Raw genomic sequence first — 9,640 nt, forward strand, 5'->3', positions numbered from 1 at the left:
CCAGCTCTTCACAGATTATAAGCCTTATTGTTTGTCATGGTGACCCAACAGTGAATATGTAATACTCAGTACATGGATGACAGTATACTTGAACCAGGGGGCATTCATTGAAAATGCTGGGGGGAAGAATTAGGACTAATAAAAGGAAACACTTCTTCATAGCGTGTGGTTGGTGTTTGGAATATGCTGCCACGGGGAGGTGGTGATGGCCACTAACCTGGATAGCTTTAAAAGGGGGCTTGGACGGATTTGTGGAGGAGAAGTTGATCTATGGCTACCAATCTTGATCCTCTTTGATCTGAGTTTGCAAATGCCTTAGCAGACCAGGTGTACCGGGGGGCAGCTTGTGGCAACAGGCCATTACTTTCACATAAGAAGTGCAGTCCGGCTAGGACACACCCTCCTAAGTCCATTGAAGTCACTGAGGCTGATTCTGTATGGCAAATGTACTTAATGGGTTGCAGTTGTGTAATAAAGGAAATTGTTTTCCCTGTTTTCACGTTCCTGCCCAGCATCCGTGCAGGCAGTGATTGGAGCCCACAGAAACAATCCACTTTGCCATGTTGCACTTTAGCACAAAATACGCTTCTTCCCTTTTAAAAAATTGCTTTACGCATGCGTAGCTATGCAGGCAGGCAGAAATGAGCCCCCACAGCCATGCCGATTGTCCCATGATCTGACAGGCTGCACCTGCGTAGCTACATGAATGCAACCACTACTGGAAACTTGTTTAAAGCGGGCAGCATCTCCCTGACCATGGAAGATGGGATGGAAGGGGAGAGGCTAATAAAGTGCAAAAGGTCCAAAGTTTAGTACCCAGTATCTGGTTAAAAGGACCAAGTACTAAGTAATGTGAAAGGCCTCTGCCTGAGATCCTAGAAAGCTGATGCTAATTAGAGGAGGAAGAGGGGAAGAGGAAGAGGAAGAGGAAGAGGAAGAGGAAGAGGAAGAAGAAGGAAGGAGGAGGAGGAGGAGGAGGAGGAGGAGGAGGAAGAGGAGGAGGAAGAGGAGGAGGAAGAGGAAGAGGAAGAGGAAGGAGGAGGAGAAGAGGAAGAGGAAGAAGAAGATGAAGAGGAAGAGGAAGAGGAAGAGGAAGAAGAAGAAGAAGAAGAAGAAGAAGAAGAAGAAGAAGAAGAAGAAGAAGAAGAAGAAGAAGAAGAAGAAGAAGAAGAAGAAGAAGAAGAAGAAGAAGAAGAAGAAGAAGAAGAAGAAGAAGAAGAAGAAGAAGAAGAAGAAGAAGAAGAAGAAGAAGAAGAAGAAGAAGAAGAAGAAGAAGAAGAAGAAGAAGAAGAAGAAGAAGAAGAAGAAGAAGAAGAAGAGCAGGAGCAGGAGTTCGGATTTAAAATCCCCCCTTTCTCTCCTGTAAGGAGACTCAAAGGGGCTTACAATCTCGCTTCCCTTCCCTCCCCCACACCTTGTGAGGTAAGTAGGGCTGAGAGAAAGTTCTGAAGGGACTGTGACTAGCCCAAAGTCATAGCAGGAATGTAGGAGTGCGGAAACACATCTGGGGCACCAGATAAGCCTCTACCACTCAGGTGGAGGAGTGGGGAATCAAATAGCTCTCCAGATTAGAATCCACCTTCTCTTAACCAATACACCACACTGATAGACAGTGTTAAATCCCTGACTCAGTATGGGGCAGACTTATGCCTTCAATATAATTAAGAAGAACTACCCTGCTGTGAATTTCCTCTGCTGTGTGTTGTTTGGAAGACTGGCTGATGAGCATCAAGAAGCACAATTACTACGGGGGGGGGGGGATCATCAGAGCTGTTGTCGGATTCTCCTCCAGAGACGGGGAGGGAGCAGAGAAAGCCCAGCCCAAACAAACAATCAACTTTCTTTCTCTCCCGAGGGACCTAGCCCAGCAGGAAAAGAACGGTTTGCAGCTGCACAAACACTTATGAGCAGCAGTTTATTATTCACCTAAGAGCAAACTGTTATAAATAAGCCATCCCCACATCAAAGCTGCCGAGGTTATGTAAGGATCTCGATCTAGACTCTGGGGATGTATAGAAGCCGGCAGCTGAAATGAATGTGACCCATCGAGAGTGCATTTAAGAGAGAAAAAGCGGTTTACTTCATCGGTGGCTGACAGTTTTTTTATGCCCTAATAAAAAGGTTTTGGATTTGGATTTGGATTTGGCTGACAGTTTGGTCGGGTGTCCAGGAATCTCAGAGGGAACTCCATAGGATTCTGCCCTGCTCTCTTTCTCACTCTCTTATCCAGAGCTCTTGTCCTCCACAGGCCCAGGTAGCCTACCATGGGAAATTCTTCCCGGTTAGCTCTGGGAGGGCAGCAGCTAAGGGAAGTATGGAGTGGGAAAGAGAAGGTAAGGCAGGGTTTCTCTCCCCCTGTTCCAACATTTCTAAGGAACGGCCCCTTATTTTACCAGAAATATAGCAGCCGAATCCTTAGAATCACAGAGTTGGAAGAGAGACACCATCAAAGGGCCATAAAGTCCATCCCCCTGCTCTGCAGAAGCACATAGAGATAAGAACATAGGCACGAGCCTGCTGGGATCAGACCAGAGTCCATCTAGTCCAGCACTCTGCTATTAGCAGTGGCCCACCAGGTGCCTTTAAGGAGCTCAAGTGCAGGATGTGAAAGCAATGGCCTTCTCTTGGCTGTTGCTCCCGAGCACCTGGTCTGTTAAAGGCATTTGCAATCTGAGATCAAGGAGGATCAAGTGGTGGGAGCCAGAGATCGAAACTTCTCCTCCCATACATCTGTCCAAGCCCTTTTTAAAGCTATCCAGGTTAGTGGCCATCACACCACCTCCTGTGGCAGCATATTCCAAACACCAATCACACGTTGCGTGAAAGAGTGTTTCCTTTTATTAGTCCTAATTCTTCCCCGCAGCATTTTCAATAGATGCCCCCTGGTTCTAGTATTTTGAGAAAGAGAGAAAAATGTATCTCTGTCAACATTTTCTACACCCCATGCATAATTTTATGAATTTCAATCCTGTCTTCCCCCTCAGACATCTCCTCTCCAAACTAAAGAGTCCCAAACACTGCAGCCTCTCCTCATAGGGAAGGTTAACCAGTCCCTCAATCATCCTTGTTGCCCTTCCTGTATGTGAAGTTTAGATTTTTTGCCCCTATGTACATCACTTTGCATTTTGCTACATTGAACTGCATTTACCATTTCTTAGCCCACTCACCTAATTTATCAAGGTTCGGTTGGAATACTTACATAATCACTTTGAGGTTCTCACCACCCTACATAATTTGGTATCATCTACAGAAACTTGGCCACCACGCTACTCACCCCTACTTCGGGTCATTTATGAATAGGTTAAAGAGCACTGGTCCCAAAGCGGATCCTTGGGGGACACCACTCTCCATTGTGAGAATTTCCCATTCCACGCCCACTCTTTGCTTCCCTGTTTCTCCAACCAGTTTTTAATCCATGGGAGGACTTCCCCTCTTATTCCTTGATTGCTGAGTTTTCTCAATAGTTTTCTCAATAACCTTCATTAATGTTCTTAGCACACATACACACAGACATTTGCCATCAAATTTCCAGTGCATTTGAGTAACCCCCATAGGGTCTTCAGAGACAGAGTGACAGGACAGAGGTGGATTGACACCAACTGTTTCTGTGTAGAGAGCCTAGACTCCCACCCCAGGGCTGACCTTGCTTAGTTTCCAAGATCTGCAAGATCAAACTGGTTTGGTCAAGGATTTGACACCTCTAGGTGTGCATGTAAATGCTGTCCAATTGACTTCTGACTCATAGTAACGCTATGGATAAATGTCCTCTAAATGTCTTATCCTTAATAACCTTCTCAGATCTTGCTACCTTTATAAAGTCAATCCATCTCATGTTTGGTCTTCATCTTTTCCTTCAACCTTTTCCAGCATTATGGTCTTTTCCGGTTTCCCATTATGGAACAAGATGGATAATTTTAGCTTCTAGGGACTATTTCAGGCTTGGTTTGATCTAAAAACCACTTATTTGGGGGGGGGGGACCACTCACTGTATCCATAACACTCTCTTCCAACACCCCATTGGAAATGGCATCATAATTGGTTCCTTAATTCCCGAGGAGCTCTTTAGAGGACTGTCCTAGTTCGATTCCTTTTCTTCATCCATGTGCTTATTGGTGTGTAATGTGTGCACTTGCACGGATAGAATCATAGAGTTGGAAGAGGCCCCAAGGGCCAGCAAGTCCAACTCCCCTGCAATCACAGAAACATGCCTGGATGCCCCAGTCTAGCCTGGTCTCATCAGATCTCAGAGGCTAATCAGGGTCAGGCTGGTTAGAACATGGATGGGAACCCACCAAGGAAGTCCAAAGGTTGTTTGCTGTGTGAAGGCAGACGTGGCATGCCACCAGCTAAGGTCTTTCTGTCGTGAGAATCATGTGGGAGTGGAAGAGTTGGACCACCAAGTCAAACCCTACTGAAATGCAGGAACAATGCTAGTCCCTAGTCTCTGGAGCAGCAGAAAACAAACTTGCTCCCTCACCAACCTGACACCCCTTGTAAAAAAAAATATCTAAGCTTGTGGCTATCATGTCACCTCTTAACCTTCTCTTCACTAAACTAAACATCCCCAGCTCCTGAAGTCTGTCCTAGTAGGGCATGAATTCCAGACCTTTTGCCATTTTGGTTTGCCCTCCACTAGACCCGTTCCACCTTGTCAATATCATTCTTGAATGTTTACCACATGTTTCACTTGACAGAGATAACTTATAGTATATGCAGAGCTGAGTGTACATGATGTGCATGTGTGCAGAAAGACAGTGTTTTCAGTGGCGTTATCTTTGTTTTTAGCATTCATGATTATTTTTAGTTATGCTCATGATCTCATTTCAAAGTTATCATTTGTAAATAAATGAATGAACAGAATCTGAATACACACACACACACACACACACACACACGAAGTTGCTGCTGAAAAGCTTTGATCAAGTCCTTGCACCTCAGCATTGATGTGTGCTTGCTATATCTCTCAGCTACCACAAGATGTCGCTCTATCAGAAGGTCATTTCCCAACCAGCTGCTGAGATCTCTGTAAATTTAAAATCAGCACGGCATGAAGCTATTTCCAGCGTGTGTGCAGGGATAATCCTTGAGACAGAAGGGTTGCTAAACCACTGGCAGAATTGTTTGTTCGGTTGGTTTGGGGCTAGCTGCCAGAAAAACACAGGGCATGGCTGTTTTGTTTTTTAAACCAATTTTAGACGTTTACTTTAGAAGATTTTATAGAGTTGCCAAATCTGGGCTAGGAAATTCCTGGAGATTTGTGGGTGGAACCTGGGAAGGGATGAGATTTGGAGGCCCGGATCTTCAGAGGCACATAATGCCATAGAGAAGAAGAACGGTTTGGATTTATATCCCCCCTTTCTCTCCTGTAGGAGACTCAAAGGTAATCTCCTTGCCCTTCCCCCCTCTAGCAAACACCCTGTGAGGTGGGTGGGAGCTGAGAGGAGCTCAGAAGAACTGTGACCGGCCCAAGGTCACCCAGCTGGCGTGTGTGTGGGAGTGTACAGGCCCAATCAGAATTCCCCCAGGGCCGAGCCTCCCACCACCCACAACTCAAGTGGCAGAGCTGGGAGATCAAGCCCGATTCCTCCAGATCAGAGTGCACCTGCTCTTAGCCACTACAAGGAGAGACCTGGGGAGCTGGGGATATTTAGTTAGCCCTGGTTAGAGAATTTTGCCAGGAGATCACTAAGGAAGTCTAGGAGTTGCTACATATTGGCAAGCTGGAATAGATCCAAAGGAAGGTGACCAAAATGGTCAAAGGTCAGGAGTCCATGCCTCTACGAGGGAGAGACTTAGGGGGGCGGCTGGGTATGTATAGTTTGGTGAAGAGAAGGTGCAGTAGTGATATGGTAGCCCTGCTTAGATATTTGAAGGGACGTCATGGTGGTGAGGGAGCAAGCTTGTTTTCCACTGCTCCAGAGACTAGGACCAGGAGGAATGGGTTCAAAGGGAAGGAAAAGAGAGATTCCACCTAAACTTATCAGACAAAAACTTTCCCTGACAATGTGACGTTTGTTTGACAGTGGAATGCACTGCTGTGGAGTGTGGTGGAGTCTCCTTCTTTGGAGGTTTTGCAAACAGAGGCTGGGTGGCCATCTGTCAGGAGTGCTTTGCTTGTGTGTTCCCTGCATGGCAGGGGGTTGAACTTGATGGCCCTTAGGGTCTCTTCCAACTCTGTGATTTTATGATTCTATGATCGATGAACTTGGATGAATTTTCTAAGGTTTGCTTGTGAGTGGTGTGGAGCTGAAGGAAAAATAAATTTGCCTTGCTGCTTCATGCGCTATGAGGAGCCCGTTGGCCAAAGCGCCAAGTCATTTCAGTCAATCCCGGCTATACAGAGCTGTTCTGAATGGCAATGAGTTCATCATAGCAGTGACTTATGGTATTTTTCAAAGGTCTGCTTTGCAGTTCTCCATAAACATATGAGCGGCGCTCTTTGAATATTAATTCTTTGGGATTGGTGAAGGCGGGAAGCAGGTGACCGCCACTCCTAACAAACTTTCACCTTCAATTAGATGTCAAGAGCAGGGGACGTACATCTGTATGCATTACAACATCTCCAAAAACTACTTATCCCATCCAGGTTTTCTCATTGGCAAGGCAAGCGCTAATTTCAAAGTTTTATCTACTCTCACTGCATGGCCGGGTTCTATTTGCATCTCTCACCTGTAAAGAGTTTTCTGCCAAACCAGTTAGCAGACATGGCTAGCAGATGTTGGAAGAAAGAAAGGATTTTTCGCTGTTTCCTGCCTCAACCATTTTGTCCCTACCTTTACTCCATCATGCTGCTTACTATCCCTTTGATATTAGACTGATACTCTCAGGGGCTTCCTTCCTTCCGGTCTCTCACTCTCCATCTTACTCTTGATTAGAGGTTGAGATCCAGCAAGGAGTTCTCACAGGTTCCCGAGAGTAGGTTACTAATTATTTGTGTGTGCCAAGAGGGGGTTACTAATTGGTGATTTTGCCATGTGATTTTTGCCTTAGTTCCCCCCCCCCCTCTCAGCAGTAGCGCGCAGAACTTGAAGCAGTCTAGCAGGAGGTTCACCCGGCGTGCGTGGCAGCCTGTGCCTGCATGCATTTGTTTCCTGCCCAAGGACCGGCTTTGTGACTGCGTCCTTACCACAGTCCCACCCGGGAATGCCCTGCCCCTGGAGATGCCCTTATCGTGCCCTTAGCCCCAGTGGCTCTATTACTTACAGTTTGGAATCCCACCACCATGGGAACCTGTTACTAAGATTTTTGGATCCCACCACTGCTCTCGATCCAGCACCATGTGCATTAGGAAGGGTGGGCGCTCCAGTGCATCCGTCTCCATAAAGCTAGATCAGAATAGAATTGTGAACCCATCTACCTACCTTTCTATCCAGAATGGAGTTCACTAATAAATACTCTTTTTTTATTAGATTAGAAACTACAACTGACTCTGCCTTTCTTTGTGCCAAAGCTCACTGCATGTTCAGGGATCCAGCACCGCTGTGCTTAGCCACTGTGCACTCTGCTTCGTCATGTAAAAGGTATAATCATGTACGAGGAGGTTTTCCAACAGCAGATACGGTTTGTTCACCCCTGGCTTCGACCTGGTAAGAAAGTTCTGTCCTAGTGAGATCCAGGCCTTGCAAGAGCGTTGTAAGGTTTCACAGGACCTGTAAGACAGAGCTGTTCCGCTAGGCATATGGTTGAAGCAGCTGCAATCGAATCCATCTAGGCCTCTCCCTTCCCCCTCCTCTCGATTTCCTCCCCCTTTACTTTCTTTGGCTCATTTGCCTTCTTCTCTCCCTCTTCCTTTTTTGTCTCATGTGGTTTCATTCCCTCGGTGGTGTCTAATGGGTGGGACGCCATCTGGAGATCAAGAGGGCTGCAATTGTTTTAAATCATTCTCGTTGAGTTTTTTAACAGTGGAATTGAAATTGTTTTAATTGTTATGGAAGACTTATGGGTTATGTTGGAAACTGCCTAATGAACCTACATAGGGAGGGGGCAGCAGGTATATAAAACTAATAAATCAGCAGCTAATTAAACTATGCAAGGAATGCTCATCTAGCCATTTAGCAGCTTGGATAGTCCACGAGAATTAGCCATGGGCCCTTTTGTGAACAAAATCCCCAGTTAGTCAATATTTATGCATCCATCCATCCATCCATCCATCCATCCATCCATCCATCCATCCATCCCTTTGTGTGTGTTAGTTTCTATCCATCCATTCATCCATCCATCCATCCATCCATCCATCCATCCATACAAACATACAAACATACAAACATACAAACATACAAACATACATACATACATACATACATACATACATATGTGGATGGATGGATGGATGGATGGATAGATGGATGGATGGATAGATGAATGGGATGAATGAATGAATGAATGAATGGATAATGAATGGATGAATGAATAGATAGATGAATGGATGAAATGAATGAATGAATGAATGAATGAATGAATAGATGAATGAATGAGATGGATGGGTGGATGGATATATGGATAGGTGGATAGATTGGATGGATGGATGGATGGATGGATGGATGGATGGATGGATGGATGGATGGATGGATGGATGGATGGATGGATGGATGGATGGATGGATATAGCGATGTGTGTGTGTGTGTTATTATGTGTGTGTCTTGTATAGTATATCTAAAACTCTCAAGTTTGATCTCTGGTATCTCCAGCTAAAACAATTAAGTTTTCTAAGCTTAAGATTTTTTATCCAACACCATGGAGAGCTGATATGATCATTTTTTTCTTGGTTGTTAAAAGTTACTTACAGTGCCATTCATGTAACAATTAATTTGTTTTTTAAAAAAACCTCAAATCACTACAAAAATTATTTCAAAATTATTTTCAAATTGTTCACTGTTAAAATGCGGTCCCTAGTACAAAATAGTTTCCGGACCAGGTGCTTTTTACATATTTATTTCCAACATCTTGTCACAACTTATTTTTAATCTATTCCCCAACTTGAAGGTCTCAGTTTCCTAACAGCAGAAGAGAGGATGCAGAGCCCATGCAAGGGGAAACTCCCACCTGGGCCGATGTGCTTTGCGCCCATGCCACCAGTGCCGTAGCCCAGCCCCGGAACACCCCATCATGCCCCCCTCTGCGGCCTGGCCGTGCCTCCGCCATGGCTCCAGCCCAGGGCAGCTAAAGCCCCGCCCCGCCTCTGAGGAGGATGTTAGGTCCCTTCCAGCACACACAAAATAATGCATTTTTCAAACCACTTTCACAACTGTTTGCAAATTGGATTTTGCTATTCCGCACAGCTTCAAAGAGCACTGAAAGCAGTTTTGAGAAAGTGCATTATTCTGCATGTCGCGGAATGAGTATAAGTTTTTCAGACTAAAGTGTGACCTCCCATTGATTTCCACTTTTTGGCCACCTCTGCGGGACGTGTCGTGTTGTGGAGAGAGGAAGGATTGGTAAGCCCACTTTAAGACTCACTTACTGGAGAGGAAGGTAGATTATAAATCCAAACTGTTCTTCAAGTACTTTATCAATCCATTCAGGTTTGTATACAAAGAAGAAGAGTTTGGATTTATATCCCTACCTTTCTCTAATTTCGGAACAGACTCACAGTGAGCTTACAAGAGCTCCTTTCCCTTCCGCTCCCCACAACAGACACCTT

At 45.3% G+C, this 9,640-nt stretch overlaps 1 pseudogene; it reads left to right on the forward strand.

Moving 5' to 3' along the window:
- Window positions 1-2,264: 2,264 nt before the first annotated feature.
- Window positions 2,265-9,640, forward strand: part of LOC125439488 — a 33,602-nt pseudogene continuing 26,226 nt past the window's right edge.

This window comes from Sphaerodactylus townsendi, linkage group LG09, assembly GCF_021028975.2.
Source record: "Sphaerodactylus townsendi isolate TG3544 linkage group LG09, MPM_Stown_v2.3, whole genome shotgun sequence".
NCBI classification, from domain to species: Eukaryota; Metazoa; Chordata; class Lepidosauria; order Squamata; family Sphaerodactylidae; genus Sphaerodactylus; species Sphaerodactylus townsendi.